Source organism: Puntigrus tetrazona, chromosome 18 (assembly GCF_018831695.1).
Source record: "Puntigrus tetrazona isolate hp1 chromosome 18, ASM1883169v1, whole genome shotgun sequence".
NCBI classification, from domain to species: Eukaryota; Metazoa; Chordata; class Actinopteri; order Cypriniformes; family Cyprinidae; genus Puntigrus; species Puntigrus tetrazona.
Genome location: NC_056716.1, coordinates 2,455,447 through 2,475,535, shown reverse-complemented (window position 1 = coordinate 2,475,535; position 20,089 = coordinate 2,455,447). Strand labels below are relative to the sequence as shown.

General features: G+C 35.9%; 1 long non-coding RNA gene across 1 annotated transcript in view; it reads right to left on the bottom strand.

Annotated features, from left to right (window-relative positions):
- The window catches only part of LOC122322992, a 72,934-nt gene that overhangs the window by 37,435 nt on the left and 15,410 nt on the right, over positions 1-20,089 (bottom strand). Inside the window, exon 2 of the long non-coding RNA XR_006246929.1 lies at positions 17,747-17,839. This is a non-coding gene — a long non-coding RNA (uncharacterized LOC122322992). The remainder of the gene's footprint in view (positions 1-17,746; positions 17,840-20,089) is intronic.

Here is a 20,089-nt window from a genome sequence, read left to right as displayed (position 1 = left end):
TTTGTCACTTTTGAATAACTTAAAATATTTGAGTTTAAATATTGCACATTATCTCATTATTGCTACATTTATTTTTTGCCTTTTTTTAATATCTATGCATGCTTACAATAAGAAAATAAATGTACATTCTTTTTCCATTGGCAAAATATGTTTCTTATTTCAAGCGTTAATATTTTATCTGTAAAAACATTTGAATTTACTGTATTACTGTAATTTACTGAAATTGGAAATACATACATACATACATATATATATATATAGAGAGATATATAGAGAGAAAGAGAGAGAGAGACAGAGAGAGATTATTATAGATATATACATAGATTATAATGTGTTTGCTGCATCATAAAATCAGTAAATATTTCATAGCAGAAAGACACGCGTTAACAAAAATACCACAACCTAAAGGGTGACATTTTATAATTATACTAATTTATCAGCAGTATAATTGACTATAATTGGTGTAATTAAAGTGTAATTATATACATTAACATATAATTATATCAAATATTACTGAAATATTAATGCATAATTACAAAACACTGCAAAATGACTAAATGTACATGTAAAGGTTTCAGTCAGACAACAGAAAGCATGAAGTAGATTGTGTACTACAGGTTTATCAGACGTTTTTGATCATTTACAGACCTTAGAGATTTGGTATCGAATATGCTTTTTAAGGCAGACCGTCCATTCTCTTTCAGTTAGTCTTAATATCTTATGCAGTATTGCTTCATGAGTTCACCGGTTTAAGTCGTTTCGAGAGTTTACCTTGAATAGTTAAGACGCAGAATTGTTGCTATGCTCCACACCAGCCCTTCCGGCCCACCCCACCCAGTACCCTCAGCACCTCCATGCTGTCAGAAGATATCCTTACTGTAACCTAAGATTCCGTACCTGCCACAGTGTTACCGCTGAACAAAGAAAAAAAAAAAGAGAAAAAAGAAAATACACGCCAAGGCTTGTTCTGCAAGCCTGCTATTCTGACACACACAAAGACAGCACTCATCCAGGCTTTGTGTTAAGGATTACTAGAGCAGATATGATAAATCCAACCAAACTGAGATTAGGCCTTCTGTCTTTCCCAGACTCATCGGCCCGTTTACAGGTATTGCCCTGTCACTTTTTGTCTTAACCTTATAAAAGGAGACTAGAGTCATTTCTCACCGTGGACAATCGTAAAGCGCCTGTGAAAAGGATATGGACATTAAATCATTCTAGTGAAGCAGCGGAGGGCTGAACCGATGAAATACGTGAGTTGGTGGGCAGGGCTGAGAAAATACATAATGTGCAACTACCGACTTGTCATATTAGTCTCTTTTGAGTGATTGTGTCTTGTTCAAATAGAAACGGGCCTCTCCCTAGATGCCCTTTAGAAATACGAGTTTATGTTGTTGTAAAAAAAACCCGTGTAGTTTAAACCCCAGATGGATTTAGGTGAATGCGGTATTCATTTCAAACTGGTATGAATGAAATGCTCAGTAAATGTAACATCGGTAATAACTTAATGCTCAATGCTCAGCGTAATCGTATCGGTTATGTTCAAACACAATTCAATCCTCCACCTCCTAAACTTTCAGTAGCAGTCAGTATATTTTGCAAAGTGAGTTACGTAAAACGTCTTAAAGGTCTAGATGACCTAAAAATGCTAATTCAGTTATTATTTACTCACTTCTGTGCTTCAGAGAAGAAAGAAAATCACAAAGGTTTGGAACAACATGAGGGTGATTAAATGCATTTTTCTATTTTTTGGATGAACTTCCCTTTAAAATAATATTTCAAAAATATATGTGACTAATTAAATCATTTTAAATCACAGTTAGGAAACAAGTTTACCCAATAATTGTTTGTTTTGCCTGCCTAAAATTTTGGTGGGGTCATCTACCGTTAAGTTTTTACACTACCAAAATTCAAAGAGAAATTCATATTTTCTTTCAGTTAAGATGCATTAAATTGTTTAAAAAGATTTAAACAATGTGAAAAAAGTATTAATTTTAACTGTAAACCTATTCATTGCTTAAGAGTAAGTTTCAGACATCTAGTTTTATTAAATTAATGTTAAATTAATTTTAAAGTCATACATATATTAGTGTGAATGACACACCTTTATATATTTTGCTTCTATTCTTGCTAAAAATTCATAAATTAACAATTATTAATATTACATCAGGTACAATTTTTTTACTGTGTTTTTTAGTCTGTAATACCTAAAATGTTGCTACCATATATTTTACTGTAAAGGTCTAGCAACCACTGTATTTTACGGTAAATGTCGCAGATTTTTTTTATTACTGTAAAATTTCAATTACGTTCTATTATGTTTACCGTGTTTCCCATTTACAAGACATACATACATTTCATGACAACATAACATACTCATATTGAATTATTTATAAGTGACTTCTTTTAAAAAACAGACCCCCAATTTGACTCACATTTTCCAGCACCATTTTGAAGGAAAATCAGTCAGTGGTTATCTGCCTACAAATGTCAAAACTGTCAAATTCAACATTAGACTTTTTTTTCCCATACCCCCAGGGGACTTCTGGGGTTACGTTACCACACTATAAGTATGCATCTAATAGCGTCTGAGAACGCTTTTGGTCGTATCAGCATAATATTTGCTTTCCTGCGCTTCTGATTTGTGCATACAGTTTAACAGATGCAATCTCTCGCTACATTTTTTTTTTACAGAGCTTGGCCACAAATTCTATTCTGAATCCTATAGGATTCATTGTGAGAGCTCATTCAAAATCAGTAGCTTAATTCAACAAAATTAAACAGCCAGTTTGACTATAGAGAAATTCCTCGCCTTTGTTCACAGCGCACGGACTATCATTTCACATTAGACTTGCAGCGCTATCTATAGTCTGGATAACAGAGGCGATTATCAGATGAAGGCCTACAGAGCTCACCATCTTATTGCTGTGCGGGATTCATTTCCTTTAAGGCACTTCTTTTAGACACATGGCGCTTTCATTTACAGAGGGAGGGCCGGTCCTCGTGAGTCATATCCCAGGTGCCTGTCGTCTTTTCACTGTTTGAGAGAGGTGACTTGTCACACGGACAGGGGCCGATTAAAAGAAATAATACAGTTACAATTAGAAACTTAGTCAATTCAGATTCTGATTCAGAACTTCATACAATGATACCCGATACAAAAGCAGCTTAAAGAGGAATTCAATTTGTTTCATAATTGATTTCGTAGTTAAATACATAGTTATTGAAGTGAAATGGATCAACGCTGAACTGACATCAGCTGAATAACGACATTATTGTCTTTTTAGAGTTGCTTTATTTATTATTTGAACACATTTGCATCACGGATTCAGTTTTTTCCTGATTGGAATTGTATAAAGCCCTGTATTTTTTTTGTGTGGGTCAGTGATAATTTGTGGAAACTTGGTTCTGCCGCAGGATGAGAAATAACAAATAACTGTGACTTGAGAATTCAGATATTTTATCTTGCAGTTTTACATTTATGTCTCACAATTCTGTCTTTTTTAAACAATTCAGTCAGAAAAAAATTAACAATACACTTTTGTAATAACTTCAATTTTCGTTTTTTTTCTAAATAACATGTTTGCAGTCTTTTTTAAAATATTAAAATATACATAAAATCATTTGCATGATTGATTCTGTTATTTCCTGTTTAGAACTGTATAAAGCACTATATAAACAAAAGTGCCTTGCCTTGACAAAACTTGATATTCGAGTTTAGCCCTGTGTTAATTCCCTTAACAATGAATGTTAAGAAGCATTAAATATCCCACTTTTGATAAGTGCTTGCAATGTTGCTGACATTCATTATTACGTTAATTTTGCATATTTTATCCACAACTCCTCTCCTAAATCAGGTAGGTCCGACAAAGCAAACAGTTCCTGTGGCTGATTTAATCTTTTAGGTTTATTCACGGCATGAAACCACAGTTGAGAGCTTGTGAAGAGGAGCCTTAGCTTAACTGAACACATAACTGTCATTTGAATTAATGTATTTGTGACTCAGATGAACTTTTAGCAGCCACGTTTTCTTTGTTTGGTGAAATATTGTGTTTGGTGAAGGCTGGTGAGTGGGATGATTAGCTTTAGGCATGGCCTGCCTGCGTTCAACTCTCAAACACACACTTGCTCTCTCCCCTCCTTTTTGTCTCTCTTTTGAGCCGTTTCCTTCTATGGTTCCACTGGATGCCTTTAAAGAATCTTATTTTCTTCTCCTTTTTGTGTGGGAGCCACATTGGCTGTCAGTTGCCTCAATGAGATTGAAGGCTTCACCTCTTTGTCAGTCAGCTGCATTGTGTCAAAGGATTTGCAGGTGCAAAAGGACGCCTTTAAAAATGAAGTAGCAGAGATGGGGGTTTATGTGTGTGTGTGTGTGTGCCTGTGTGTGTGCGTATATGTCCAAATAAACATTGTACTTAAGGTCAGGGTCAATTTCGAAACTAGCGCCAAGCAAGTCATTTGTATGAATAACTTTTTGCGTGTCTGTCAGTGACAAATGTATTGAAGCTTGTTTTCACCACGCAATAAAAAAAAAAGGTTTTCACAATTCTGTCTTTTTTCCTAGCAATTCAGAAAGCAAAAGTCATAGATGTAAAGTCACATTCGTGATCTAAAAATGTAATTCCGATAAGTTGTGGTGAAAAAATGAAATTCTGAGTGTATATCTCGAGTTAAAATCTTGGAATTTTTTGTTCATATTTCACAAATCATACTTTTTAAATTGTGATGAAAAAACACACACACACATATATATATATATATATATATATATATATATATATATATATATATATTCCTACACTTTTTTCCAACAATTTTTTACAAAATATTAATTTAGAAAGAAATCTGTCATACCATGTTACATTTTACACAGTCAACTAACTTTTCCTTTCAAAAGGTCACATTTGATTATATTTTAAAAGAACAGTTTTCCCAAAAATTAAAATTCTCACCCATTCCAAAGTAATTCCAAACCTTTATGAATTTCTTTGTTCTCCCGAACACAAAAAGTTCGTAACCAGGCTGTTTTTTGGGTCACCATTGACTTCCGCAATATTTTTTTTTTCCCCCTACTATGACATTTTGAATTCGTGCACATAAAAAAAATACAAAACAGAATTTTACTTTAGTAATTTAAAAAGATGCTCATCATAAAATAGATAGTTGATATATGTACGAAATACATGAATCAATTAATAGATATGCAACTGACCCTATTACTTTAACATGAGGTAAAATTTAAGTCGAAGTTGACATTATCGTAGGTTGAAAAGCATGATACGTGGTGCTAAATGAACAATGTCTTCATACAGTATGCTTTCATTCTCCGGCCATTTACTTTGTATCTCACATACTTAATACTACAAAAACAGCCAACACCTTCCCTAAATATTGATATAGATGCAACAAAGAGGCAAGTATGGACAGCATCTGTAGCCCGGGCAGTTTTTGGCTGAGGTATCTGGCAAGAATCGAGGCTGTGTGACTTTCTTATCTAAAACTGCTGTGTGATTTCAAATTTCCTCTGTGTGGGCTGAGACAGCTGAAAGCCTAGGATTTATTTTCAGAGCTCCATACTGACAGATATTGGCAGGAATGCCAATGTGTCACAAGAGCAGCTGTTTACACACACACACACACACACACACACACTCACACAGACACACTCACACACATGTGCACAAATCAATGGACTTCAATCAATAGCATATTTAGCGAGAAAAAAAAATGGTTTGCAGTTGTTAGGATTAACCTGACACACATCTTCACCTCTCCTCCACCTCTTTTTCAGTACTTTACTACCTAACACTGTGGGGGTGTTTTACAGCGTTCCTTCTTTTGCGGTCAGAGAGTGTGTGTGTGTGTGTGTGTGTACGTATTTAGGCCTCTGCCAAATGGAATAAAGGTGGTTCTTAGCTCAGAGTGGTGGAGTTTAGATCAAGGCGCTGCACTGCTGCAACAATATAGCTTTGCCAAACAGACAGATATAGCTGGGGCTGCTGGTGTGGATCACCTTTCCGTAGGAAAAAAAAGGGAGAGAGTGACAGCAACAGGAAAGAACATGTGTTAGCCATCTGGATGAGCAGTAGATGCGGCGCATCCTGCCGCATGCTCACACAAAGGATTCATTTTACTGTTTGCGAAGTCTAATTTTGCATTCTGCTGCTTTCAAAACTGCTGCCGTCTGTTTTGGTCGACGCGAACAGACTGGAACGGGCCGTGGTTACATAACACCATCCATCCTGCGTTCGCTCAGCTCTACAAGACCTTAGCGCTGACAATATTACTGTTTCACCACTTTGTTTGAATTGGCATTCTGCTCTGGCTCTGCAGAGAAAGTCCATGGCCAGTCTTGGCACTACCAAACACTTGTTTCAAAAAGTGTGACGTGTTGCCTGAATACCAATTCAGGAGGGTTTGTGTTGGCCGAGAGGTCGAGGCGCCCACATTTTACTTGGTTTGGACAACAGCGGATTTCTCGGGTATTGTTTCAGCGAGGCAGATTTTTTTATTCATGTTGTGCAGGAATACTGCATTAGAGTAGAGCAGATCTCTCTCCCACGTTGCATGTATTAAACAGCTTCCATCCCGCTCTGGGAGGGAAAAAGCCTGCAGACATCTGCTGAAGTCACTCCAGGCCTGTTTTACTGGAGATGTCCTGCTTAACCCTTAAACATACTTGCTAACTTACTTACTTTATAGTTCCTGTATTAGTGATATGAAACACTTTTTTAATTCAGATGTATTCGATTAATTCAAAATATATACAGAATGTAATTGTTACATACAATGACTTGAATAAACAGTTTATATGATGAGTATGTTTTTCAGTCTCACTTTACTTTTATCATCATTTTATTAGGTCCTATTTTTTATAGTAAATTTTACGGTTGAACTAGGGATGTTGAATACGGTCATGAAGAATATGAGTATTGAGAACTAAAACAGTTAATATGTTAATAATAGGCGTATTAATAAGCATATCAGTTTTATACTCTTTATTTGTATGGAAGCTTGTTCTCACCTTAGAACTAAAAAAAAGTTTATTAGTTCATATGTAGGTACAATATTGCAAGTCAGAATAACTATAACTATATAACTAACTAAAAAAACACCTTTAACATTCCTCACATTATCATAGTTTATTTACTGTAGCTTTGAAAATGGTAATAAAATATAACATGATGACAATATTATAACAATATTCATCATGATTATGTCTTTGATAGAAAGGTATTCAATAAATTAGCTTGAGCAGCTGCCAGATGTAATATTTAAGTACACAATTAGTTAATACCAATTTAGGTCAACCAATTACTGTGCAATGGTGTAAAAAGGTCACATTAGCAATTAAAAAAAAAAACTTAAGGTCACGTCAAAGTGTTTTTTAGCTATTTTTTAGCAATTATTGGGTATAATATGTCAAAGTAAACTTTATCTATCCTCGCTTACATAACTGAAGTCCTGTGCCCACTATTAAAAAAAAATATTAGTGTCTGAATATTTTTGGGTTTGACTGTATTGTACAACAAAATAATGGATGAAAGGCTTTTTCATACAGAGAGAGATCTCCATCAATGAGCAATCTAAAGACTACCACAACTTTCACTTAAAAAGATGGTGGAGATTGTGTAGTCTCTATATATAGTGTGTTTAATTAAAGTTCATGGCTAGACTGCATGTTGAAACAGGGAAGAGAATGGTAGAATGGCTTGAAGGCAACTATGAGTCACTGGTATTATTTTGGCAGTGGCAGTTGTGTTGGGCCTCTGCCTTTTTCTGTTTCAGCAACTTTTGACCGGAGCCAGTTTCTGTTTCTCAGGGCTTTCTCTGCCCTTCCCTGATAAATACACATTAGACAAAAGAAACTGCTCCATCAAATAGAGCTGCTGTATTCTAAAAATGATCACTCAGGGTATGATAATAAAATATCACCACAATCTGTTAACATAATTGAATTGCCATGTGGTGCTTCTTAACAAGGACCTCTGCAACAAGTAGCTGCTATTTAAAGGCGGTGACTTACAGTATCAGGTTTGTCTGGTTCAACGTCATACCGCTGTCAACAGATACCGTAATAAACGCAATAATGTCATAAGGCCGAGGGTTTACAGGACTTAGGTGGACTCCACATGCTGTCAATAGGATTTCACGCTTTTCACTCAACATCACATACTTTTATTTCAGAAGGGACTTGTTTGCATAATTCTGTTAACATAATTAGCAAAACTTGCTTTTTGGTATGCAGAGTTATACGTTCTCTGGCAAAGTGTAGTATTAAAACCCCCCAAATCTTAAAGCTTTTTCTGCCCTGATCTCAGCAGGGAGCTAACTGTCCCACAAATTACTTTCACATGTCTGTCATTTAGTGCCAGGGTACCTTTTATGTTGTTTGTAGGATTTACTCCATCTTTAACAGTTTCATTGTAATAGGCAAGCTGAAGCAATTACAGTCTAATTTTACTGCTAGCGATCAATAATAGTGTAATTTAGCTCATCGGAACTTTGCGTTTGACTCAGTGGCCGGTAGGATATCTGTAAGTCATTTTCCTGTAATCAGCTGTCTGTGGTTTTTAATTAATGTGGACCTCCACAGTGACATTTACCCAGCTCATTAATGAGTCAGAGCGCACTGAATACGAACCTGTTTAACGTCTCTCACTAAACCTTCCCCAGCACATATAACCTTGACATGTTAATCACAGCACAAAGCATTTTTTAGTTTTTTACGGCAACGAAAGGTTAACTGCTTGATAAATGTAAGAACTGCTGCAACTATGAATAATTCAGATCATTCAAATATTGAGTCGTGAATTAATTTACTTCTCTTTGTTGATCACTTTAAAGCCTGCATAATATTAGCCAATAATTACGGCAATGTTTAGCAAGCGTAATTAAAAGTTCAAAAAGCTTGAGGAATATTAAAGTTGGCATTCTACTCAAGTTCAACAATCGTATCATAAAGGGATAGTTCGCATTCTGAAAATTCCATCGGCATTATGACAGTTCGAACCTGCATGGATTTCTTTCTTATCTGAAACACAAAAGAAGATGTTTTCATCTATAAAATTGTTCTAGGGCTGACGAAACAAGATACACGCAGATCCATCTGCAGGTTTTTATTATAAGACAAGCTCAAGAATACAGGCAGACAGATATGGTGCGACCAAAACACAAGAATAGTCCAGGAAACAAGCGAGGGTCAGTCGACGGCAAACATAATCCAACGGGACAAAGACAGAGAGAGATAATCCCGGGAAAACGAGCAGTAGTTCAAACAGGGGCAAATAGAGTCCAAATGGCAAGACGAAAGGAATAGCAGAAATACTAGACAAAGATCATACACGGGAGACGATGCAAAACAAGGACTAGGCATTTTATTGTTATTAATTTATCACGTTTGGTAGTTTTTGTTTGTCCTATTATTTTAACGGGCACATGTCGTGAAAAATCACTTTTTTGTGTTTAAGTGCTACGGGTCCACAGCGTTGCATCTAACAAGAAAAAAAGAAAACAGAAAACCTGAAAAATTACCAGCCCTTACTTTGCTTATTTCCATACAGTGCTGTTTCGTAATCGACAGCAGTGTACCAGTTCTAACTCCAAGGCAAAAGTTTATGCAAAGCATGTTAACTGTTCTGCACAGACGAGCACCTCGGAGGAGACAAGAACAGTAGATTTAGTGATTTTTGTACTGTATATTACATTGGTGGATGTTCAAAATGACATTGTTTCAATTTTTCAATAACAACTACCTGAATGTACATTATCAGGCTTATTACATGATTTTAATTATTTAAACCTTCCACAAAGAAAGCTGTTGGCAAGTTCAAACTAGGCATATGGTGGAGACTGTAAGTACTAACTAACTTACAGTACTAGTTAGTTAGTTATCTTATGATCCATCACAGTGTACAAAATAAAATGGCACCAGCTGTGTTTGTATGAAATGAGAGAGACCGTGCACGATACTAGGATGATAGAATTAAGAAATTGTACACATAATTGAATTAATATTTACCATTTTATTAGTTAACCTAATGCAAAGCTTCCACCAAAAAAGCAAACATATAGAATAGGCTTTAGTTACCATCTAGTTATTAGCTTTTACCAGATGTTAGCGAGTATCACCAGTTCACCCAAACTCCAGAAACACAATGTTTATGTGTAACCACCTTTGTAACCATTAACATTTTCAAAAGTAACTGTATTTTCAATAAACATTTGTTCTCAGTGACTGTAATTACTTGCAGTTACATTCACTGTGTTACATAATTCCATTACATCTAACTAGTTACTCCCCAACATACACTGCGATGTATGTCAGACTTCTCCAGTCACGTTTCTGGCTTTCTTACAAACAATGCAATCAGACTGGCCTCCATCCAATGAATAACTGATGAGTAGAACCAACTGCATCGTACGCTATTACTTGGATGTATCTCACAATAAAGGCGTCTTCAAAATAATGTTTAGTTTGTTAGTCAATTAATTCAGTGTGTAAATGCATTCACATTAATTAGCTTAAAATGGAAGGCAGGCAAATTGTGTGCATCAAAAACAGAACTGTGATACTATTGTTAAAGCACTTCCATTAATCAGTAAGAAAATTTGGTAAGAAAATCTGCTTTATTTTTATTTATTTTTTTTTTTAGCGTTACGGACATCAGGCATGTGCATAGACAGGGCTCAACCTTCGCCTTTTTTCCCCTTACACTACAAAGTGCCCTTTTTTGGTGGCGGTTTTTTACCCTTCAATAAATCAATGCTATTAATCACCATTTGCGATTTTATATTTTCAGACATTTGGCCAATGACACTTAAGAAATAGACATTCTGGGTAAAATCTTAAATTAATGAATCCGCTCAAACTGTCAGTAAACCTCAGAACTCCACCCCCTTTATCTTGACAGAATGAACTGAAGTGCATAGCAGTGTTCCCAAGTCCATGGGGTATTTTTCATGTCTGCGAGTTCAACAGACCTAATGTGATGTCTAGCCCCTGGAATGCAAATTTAGAAGGGGAACCCCACCAAAAAAGGGCTATTTTACCCGCCCCCCCATAATGCAACTTTCAATGGTGGGCTGCTCGAAACGCGATTGGGCTAGTGTTGGACTAGGTTAAGTAGAAATTGAGGCGGGTTTTGTTGTGAAAACAACATGCTGTAGTTTCTTATAATCTATTATTTTGACTGGAAATAGGCTGGACATATTTATTTAAATTATATTTCAAAATAGGCAAAAACCCTTGATCCAATGTTTTACCTTCTCCTCTTCTCAAATACATAAAAAATAATAACCAAATAATACAAATTCATTTATAAAACCAAAGAGAATAGTTAAAAAAATATTCAAACATATTTTTATTGAACTTTATGTGCACACACCAGTAAACCATAAACATGGCTCACAGACGATAGCTGTTGTAATTAGGTTTAAGAAAGCCCTGAAACCCTGCATATCTACTGTATTCTCTCTGTATTATTTATATGATTGTTATTGGTAGGAAATAAATGAGAAGTTTTTGAGACTATTATTTTGTGTTATTTAATTTGTCATTAAGATGTGAGCAATTAAGACATTTTTTTCAGTTTCAGCAGATGCCCCTTAAAAGGTCTGTGCACGGCTGTGACGGACATAATTCTTGAGTAGTGCATTTATCATCCATGTAAATAGAGTTTTACAGATTATTTCATCATTTTTCTTTCATGTACCTTCCTGCCATCCTCATACGGATGCCAAACAAAAGCAAAAAGATGAAATTTTAGTCGGTGACATGATGACATGATTTGAAACGGATGGTAAGAGATTAATGACATTTCTAAATAGCATGCTAGCATATTTTATATCTCTTTTCACTCTGCTGCCCACTTGCTTGAAGTGTATTTACTGTAAACTCCTTTGTCTCTCATTTATATAAAAAAAAACATTACAAATACATAGTGCATGCCACAAATGTTGTACATAGACATTAGGATTTTTAATGGATAATTCCTGGAAAAGCAGATCAAACAGAGTAAAGCTGGATCTGATTGATTGTTAACACTCTCTCAACAGGAAACTGATTGAGTTAGAGCTCTTAATCCATATCAAGCACTACATCAAAACAGCAGTCTACAACGCATACATTTTTTCCCTTTAGACTTACTGGAAAAAGCATCTGAGCTCCTCCAGCAAAATATGTATTTAGGCAACTTGTACTTTTCTGGTTTTATGCTTTTTCCTTGTCTAATTAAAAGAGATTTCGTCTAAAGCGTCCTGCCAACTCGTAAAATTGCTTTGAAATCACATCTGCAATTCCACATACACCGTACACAGAACCGCAAAACACCTGAACCACTGAAGAATATCATGAAGTGCATTAGCATGGATCTATGAGATACGATTCTTATTCAGAACCTGCATACTCCAATCTAAAGGATCCGGGCCAAACGCATTATTTTATTTTTTTTTGTTCCATCACAGCTCTCCAGAGCAGCTGCCATCTTCTGTCTGCCAGAGAGAGAAGCTGTGAAGAATTGTGAAGGGTCGATAATTGGCTTGCAGCTGTAGTAATTTTAGCTCTGGCCTTGGTGACTGGACATCACAAAGGAAAGAAAGGACGTACCCCTACAGCTGTGCATACAAGACTCTGCAGGGCCCTCCTCCAATCTAACAACACACCTATTAGACACTGAGAAAGAATGACATGTCACTGACATGAATCACCGCCTAGCCGCTTGTTGATTCTTATCTCTGCTACTCACACATTAGTAAGATTGATATCATTTTTATGCTAATCTGTAGTATAATTGTGTGTGTGTGTAATGTGCTTGTCAACTATTAGTCTGTGAAGATATTATATATTTTCCATGAGTTGGGTGTTTGATGAATGTTAAAGTTGACACACGCAGCAAATGTTGATAAATAAATTAATATTCCAATTTAATTTTAATTCAAAAACACACACGGGACACTGTATTTCTGTTTTAAATAATCCAGTCTTTATTAAAGGAACTAAGACGTGTGTGACAATGTGTGGTACCAACGTTACCAACATTTGATAACACAAACTAACAATTATTAAAATACTTTTAAAGCATATTTTAGTTCATTTCAATATTTATACGTGAGTAAAATCTGGCTTTAAAATGGCAGTGAATGGAAAATTGTGCTCAAGGAGGGTCGATAAAGGCCTTCTGAAGCAGAGCAAAGCATTTGTGTAAGAAAAAATATCAGTATTTAAAACTTTCTAATCTGTGATCTCTAGCTTCTGCTTTCTTACACGTTCACTAGAGAGAGGCGTTCCAGTCTGATGACGTAAGCTGAGAAACGGTGAAGGCGGACGCACAGAGGAGAGAGCAAAACAAAGCATTTGTCAAGAGACAAATGTGAGAAAAATATTAGAGGATTTCAGTATAAGCCAAGTGAAAACTGGTTTTTCTTTGTTGTAAACAAAAAGGTTCTCGTGAGACTGATGCGTACAACAATTAGTGGAGGCTAGAGATTACTTTTTTTTAATGTTTTAAAGAAAATATTTTTCTTCCTCAGATGCATTGTTTCACTTATATGTAACACTCTGGAGCCGCGTGGAGTACTTTTGATGATTGATGCACTTTATTTAGCTTCAAAATCTCAACTACTATTAACTGCCATTATAAAGCTTGGAAAAGTCAGGACATTTTTTTAATAAAATATTTGTATGAAGAAAAAAAAAACTTATATACACCTAGGATGGGCTTGAGGGTGAGTAAATCATTGAGTACTTTTTTTTTATTTTTTGGCATACCATCCCTTTAACTAGTGGGACTTTATTGTAAAGGAGCTTTATTGGAGACATAATGATTAGAGAGTCTTCCTTGTAACCCAAAGGTCCTAGATTCGGGACTCGACCCAAAGACCCAAGAGCAAGCCACTGAACCCTACAAAATGGCTGCCCACTGCTCTGGATGTATGTGTATGTGCGTTCACTACTCACCGCTATGTATGTGCACCTGGATGGGTAAAATGCTAAGCACAGTTTCCTGTGTTACTGATATTTGTGTTATACCTCCTACCCATGTCTAACATCATTGTGTGTATGTTAGACAGATATCACTGAGGGATGCAGCAAAAATAAGTATTTGAATGCCTTCTATTTCAAATTCTTTCCACAGTATATATGTGTATGGCTTTTGCTATTTGTGGTTACCATGGCAACAAAGAAGCCACAGTGGACTCCTTTTATATTAGCCCATTGTCTGAGAATCCACAAACTTATCATTCCATCAATGAAAAAAAATAGAAAAATAAAATATTCTGCTCTATACAACCACTGAGATAACGGCCCTAACCTCCTGCAAGGTTTCAATACACGTTTGGCTAAATAAGTAGAGAAAGTAGAAATCTTTATGTTATATCTCCTTTAAGGGAGGATTTGCCTTCCATTAAAGGAGTAAGCCATCCAAAAATGTAACTTTTGTCATTTGAAATCTATGAGAATGTCTGTCAGGCTCTAGAATGGTTACACGGCTGTTGAGAAAGATTTTAAAAGGCAATTTTGTCTGTAAATGACAAGTTAAATTTTGTTTTCACACATATAGAGTATGGCTCCACTATATTTAATATAGTCATATGGAGCACTTTTACAATGCTTTTCTAAAGATCACCAGTGCCCAGTAGTGAAAAGGTTCAATGAAATCTCCGCAACACAACATAAACGAGCCACAGAATACGAAAATTAAACACAATTAAATTAACTTAGAACAACACAACGTAAAAAAAAGCCATAACAACGAAATTAGCACAATGCAACAGAAACAACAAAAATAGCACAACATAACAGAAGCAAGCTGTAACAGCAAAATTAGCAGAACACAACGGAAGCAAACCGCTACACAACAAAATTAGGACAACACAATGGAAACAAGTCACAACACAACAACAACAACAAAAAAAAGTAAGAAGTCGCAACACAATGAAATTTGCACAACAAAATGGAAACAGGCCACAGCAGCTAAATTAGCACAACACGACACAATGTATCATATCTGTTGTGTTGTGTACTACTGAGCACTGTACCATCCACTTTTTAACTGTATGAAAAAAGCAGTTCAGAAAGTCTGTTTTTACTAATGAGATCAAGTCATATAGATTTGAAACAAAACTTTTACTTTTTGGTGAACGGTTCCTTTGCTCGCATTGTATGCTGATTCATTGTATTGTTTTACCACACAAATGAGTGTTACAGTGCATGCCTTTTAAAAAGGTCTATGCATTCATTATAAGATTTAAGTCCTGGAGCCAACGTATTCATTATGCTCCTCTCAACCAAATTGCCTACGTAGTAGTCGTTTTCGTTTTGATCAACTCTATTTTGCCTCTGGATTAATCCTAATTGCAGACCATCCTCATCCTCTAGGTGCAAAGTGGGAATTAAAAGCAAATACCGGACCGATACCTATGCGAAAGATGTATCTAACAGTCCAGGCTTTTAAGCCAGAACGTGTTTACATAATGAGGCTTTGAACATTCAGCTCCATTCTTCCACTTAAAAGGTGTTCGCTTATATAGTACTCCACCAGGATGCACATCAATGCTGGCTGCGTCTGATAAAGTGAATGTAATGATGCCTCCCAGCACTCTACATCAGTGGTTTGTGCTGTGCAGAGAGGGTTAGACAAACCCTCAATCATACGGATAGATCAACACTTTAAGTCTAGCAGTATCCCGTGTGTTGTGGGTAGCTCCCTCCAAGAGGCACTTGTCTGCGTTTATATTTGTTCTCATCCATTTCTTTTTCATTTGCTCTCAGGGCCACACATTTAATTTTGTGTTTCATCAAGGAGGAAATTACACGCCGGTGAGAATAAGCTAAGGTGATGTAAGTGCACTGAGACACAGCGCACCACTGATTCTTTGCCTCTTTAATTCAGCAAACGCTCCTGATGCATAATGCATGTCTAGGCAGTCATCAATGGGGTCTCGGCACAGCAGCTCTATGCATTGTCTGTGTGCGTGCATAATATACTGGGATCAGAAAAAATAAATAAATAAATAGAAATCTATGGTCATTTGGGTCACGAAACAAACAAGGAATGTCTATTACAAATAGTTTAACAGTCAGTTAGAATAGGCATTGCACAAAGCACTAAATGTAAAAGAGATGTAATAAAAAGAGGTGAAATATCCATTAATATCCTTATTCCTAGAATGCTTTACTTTAACAAATGCAAATGCACTGGCATTTATGTTTATGCTTATAGGTTGCGATAAAATCTCAATTTGTGTTACAGAGATGGGGAGACCAAGGAAAACATAATATCGTACCTCGTGATGATGTGTTTCAATGAAAAACATGAGATAGGTCCAGATGTATTGACCGTTGTTTGTTCGGCACTCACCAAATAAACCAGGGGGTTGTGATTGGTTCATTGAAATGTTGCTCCAGGATCCACAAAGGTTGTTAATTTGGAATCCCAATTTGGAAGTCACATTAACGTGCTGTAAAGTCTACAAACTGAAATCTTTTTTCCATTGATGGTCATTCAAAATTGTATTCTTGCTATTTTGCTAATATTTCTTCATATAATAATAGATGGGCCACTGCACAATCAAAGAAATTGAATGCCAAAAAAAAACAATTTTCTGTAGGTAATATTGATTGAATATTGATATTGATTGGTTTTTATAGGTTCTTCCTGCACACAAATGATGATTACAGGGTATAAGCAGCTAATAAAGACTTACATTGTACTTATATTTATCTCTCAGGTAGACCTACTAGTCACACAATACACAATAAAAGTGCTTTAAATATGCAAAACGGCATGATTGTTTCAGCAAATGCATTTTTTTTAGGTTTAGTTAGAGTAAGTTTACAGTAGGGGTTAGTGTAGGTGGTACATTATTTTCAAACGTGACAGAACATTAACCTTTCAGTGCCAGTCAACAGTCATTTATCACACATGATGAGATAAGAACAACAACCGTCACAATAAATCTTAACCAGATTCACATTAAACAAATAAAACAGAGCTCTGATATTTCACTAGATATTTGGTCCACTACTAACTGTAAGTAATTCTGTAACTACATGTCAATTTCATGTCAACTAATTCTCATTAATTTTAGTAGACTAGTTTTAGGGTTAGTAGAATAATATACTTATACTTGCAAAGTTTTTCATGGTGTGTTGTATGTTGTGGGCCAATCAAGCGTTAGAAGTGTTAAGCAGAGTAATACTCTTGTGACTGCTATAGTTGACATGTAGCTGCAAAGGGACTTATTGTTAGTAGAATGTCTAAAGTGGACTATCGAAGTAAAGTGTTACCACACGATTCACAACACTTTGAAAGTGAAAGTGCACAATATCATTTTAAGTGAAAGTGCACAATATAATTAGATATTTCACCAAATGCACGATTTTTTTCCAATTAGAAACAAACTGGAACAATTGAAAACTAAAGAATATTTTTGGGGGGTCAACTGTTCCTCTAAGACTAACTTCTAGATGCAGATATTTTAGTTATTGACTGATTTCACCTATAACCTTAGCATTCGCCTATAACAACTGCAGTAAGGAAGCTGATGGGACCTGTTCAAACCATGTTCCTTTTATGTTTCCACTCACATTTAACTTCATCTATCCATAACAGGCAATGGTTTCTAAACAAAGTGCATAATTAATAGCCATTAACTTAATTTGAATATGTAAAAAAGTATCATTTATAATGATCATGTGAGATAATGAGCTAATGGGAGCTCTGTATTTTAGATACAGTCTTACCTGAGTAATTATAATCACCTGCCACCTATTCTTGAGGATTAGGTTGATGCATTATGCATGAAGTCCAAAGAAGAGGGATTATCCTGATATGCGCTGTGGGAGAAAGAGATAAATGAAGGTAGTTATTTCAGTTGGCACAGCAATCACAGATGGGGGTGTTCCTACCAGGCAGTTCTGACATATTTGTTTGGAGTTTGTCTACGACATGCTTTGGCTTCATGTCTCATTACTTATTTGCTGAATCACTGAATTACCTTATCAGCAGGAAATAACTGATGGCAGAGGCAGTCAAGCCAATCTGTTTGAAGTTGGAGAGTAATTTAAAGTATCAGACTATATATAGATATGCTCCTTTTTTGCATTTTATGTATCATGTAATTAATTATGCTATGTAGTTATATTATGACATAGAAAAATATGTAGATACCGATTTTCTGTTTACAGTACCACACAATATCGTTTTAACTTGAATTCCTTAAAACAGATAAACGCAGATAAAAGGGATGCAGAAAAGCTTACAATATTGATTTAAAGTTATGTGTTTGATTAAGATCCAGTTGTGATGATTGTTCTCTGCTTTTATGAGTCATGTGCTAGAAGGGTTGCCGAATGTGACAAACTTATTTGCTTAACAGTCCTGTACAACAAATAACTAGGAATGTCCCTGCAGGTAAAACAGGGATGACTGAGAATGTAAACAAACCTGAATCCATCATTCTATACTAGTCAGAATTTATGAGAAGCAATAAGAGTCCACAGATGTTTATATAACCACCTAGTGTGTTTCTTATCAAAAACAGTCCTGCTTACAAATGGTGTGAGACTCCTATTAGACAACTGTCTGAGTGTTCATTTAGAACAATTTGACATTTTTAATAACCAAACAACCAAAATAGCGTGTCCTTTCCCACACAGCATTTGTATTCATTACATGCAGACTGAGGTCGTACATAATTAACCTTAAATTGCTTTGTCGTGTGCATGTTTGAATGCGGAACTGGTCCCACAAATGCACATCTGCGCATATCTCTATATAAAAAGAACAGAATAGGACTGAAAGCATCTTTCTGGCTTAAAGCAAGGTACGCTCAAAAGCATTTAAAACTACGCACATACTTCATTACTGTTGTGTTGAGCTGTGAAGAAGATAACATGGCGACAGCTCCGTTTAAGCTGCTGTTTAGAAAGCTTAGTGCGGATATTCACTAGCACACACATTCGCTGATAAAGTCCCTTTCTAACAAAGGAGAAAATGACAGTCTAGCCATCCTTCCAACTTATCTACCTAATTATACCCAACACAATAGAAATTAGATAAACCTTCCTTTGATCATGCTTTCGGCATTGTTGTAAGCGTTCATCTGAAATGTGTGACCATGCTTCAGATCACAGTGTTCCTACAGCGGGCTCTTCTTACACAAACATTCATAAAATAAACATCAGCTAGATTCACTGTGCCCAATCCTCTGCCTTTTCATGAGACAAATTGGAAAATTAATGGTTTTCGCCCAGATCGGGATCCCACGGTCTCTTTCCATAATTACTGGCTGGAGTGCCTCACTCTCTGGCAAGACTTATCCTCACCTCACGTTCAGTTATAGTGGCCAAGGATTTAAGACGTGCCTAAAACTGACAGAGTGTCTTTAATGGATTACATCAAACATAATGATATTGGCAATGTCAGTGTTCAATCATAAAGTAAATGAAAGCAAAATAAAGGGGAGCAAAAAAGGAGGGGCGTTATTGATTTTTCTTCATTTTTGGTTGTAATGTCTACAGCTGATTTGATCTGTTTTCGTGTCTGAATGAGTAACCACGGAAATCAAAGCCATTGCGTTAGGTCAAAATATAATAAATTAGTATTTTTTTTGTTGTTTATTTCATTTAGTGCATGTGTGACATCCTGTAGCTGTCTGGGCTTTGATGATCTTCTGTGTTATGTGGTTTCCTCTGTCTGACTCATATTGCATTCTTTATCCATTTTCTCACCATTTTCAAATAATTTTACATTGTTATTTCTTTCTTTTAAACGCTGTTCCTTGCCTGGGCCTCCCCGTGCATAATTTTCACTTTCTATTATTCGTATTAGCTCTTGGGTTTAGCTCATTCTTACAGCTAAAAAAAAAAAAAGTTTATCGCTCAGATGTCAGCCAAACGTGTATCAACTAAGCGCATAGCTTTAGCAAGCCTGGTCTGTTTGCCCTTGCACCCCCCTCTTTTTTGTCCTCCGCCAGCTGTGTTTGAGGTGGATGTCCAGCATCCGGCTGTTCGAAAGCCATTCTCTTCACACCAGGGTGGAAACCTCTGCCTTGGAAACTAGCAGATTAATGTAAAAGCGATATC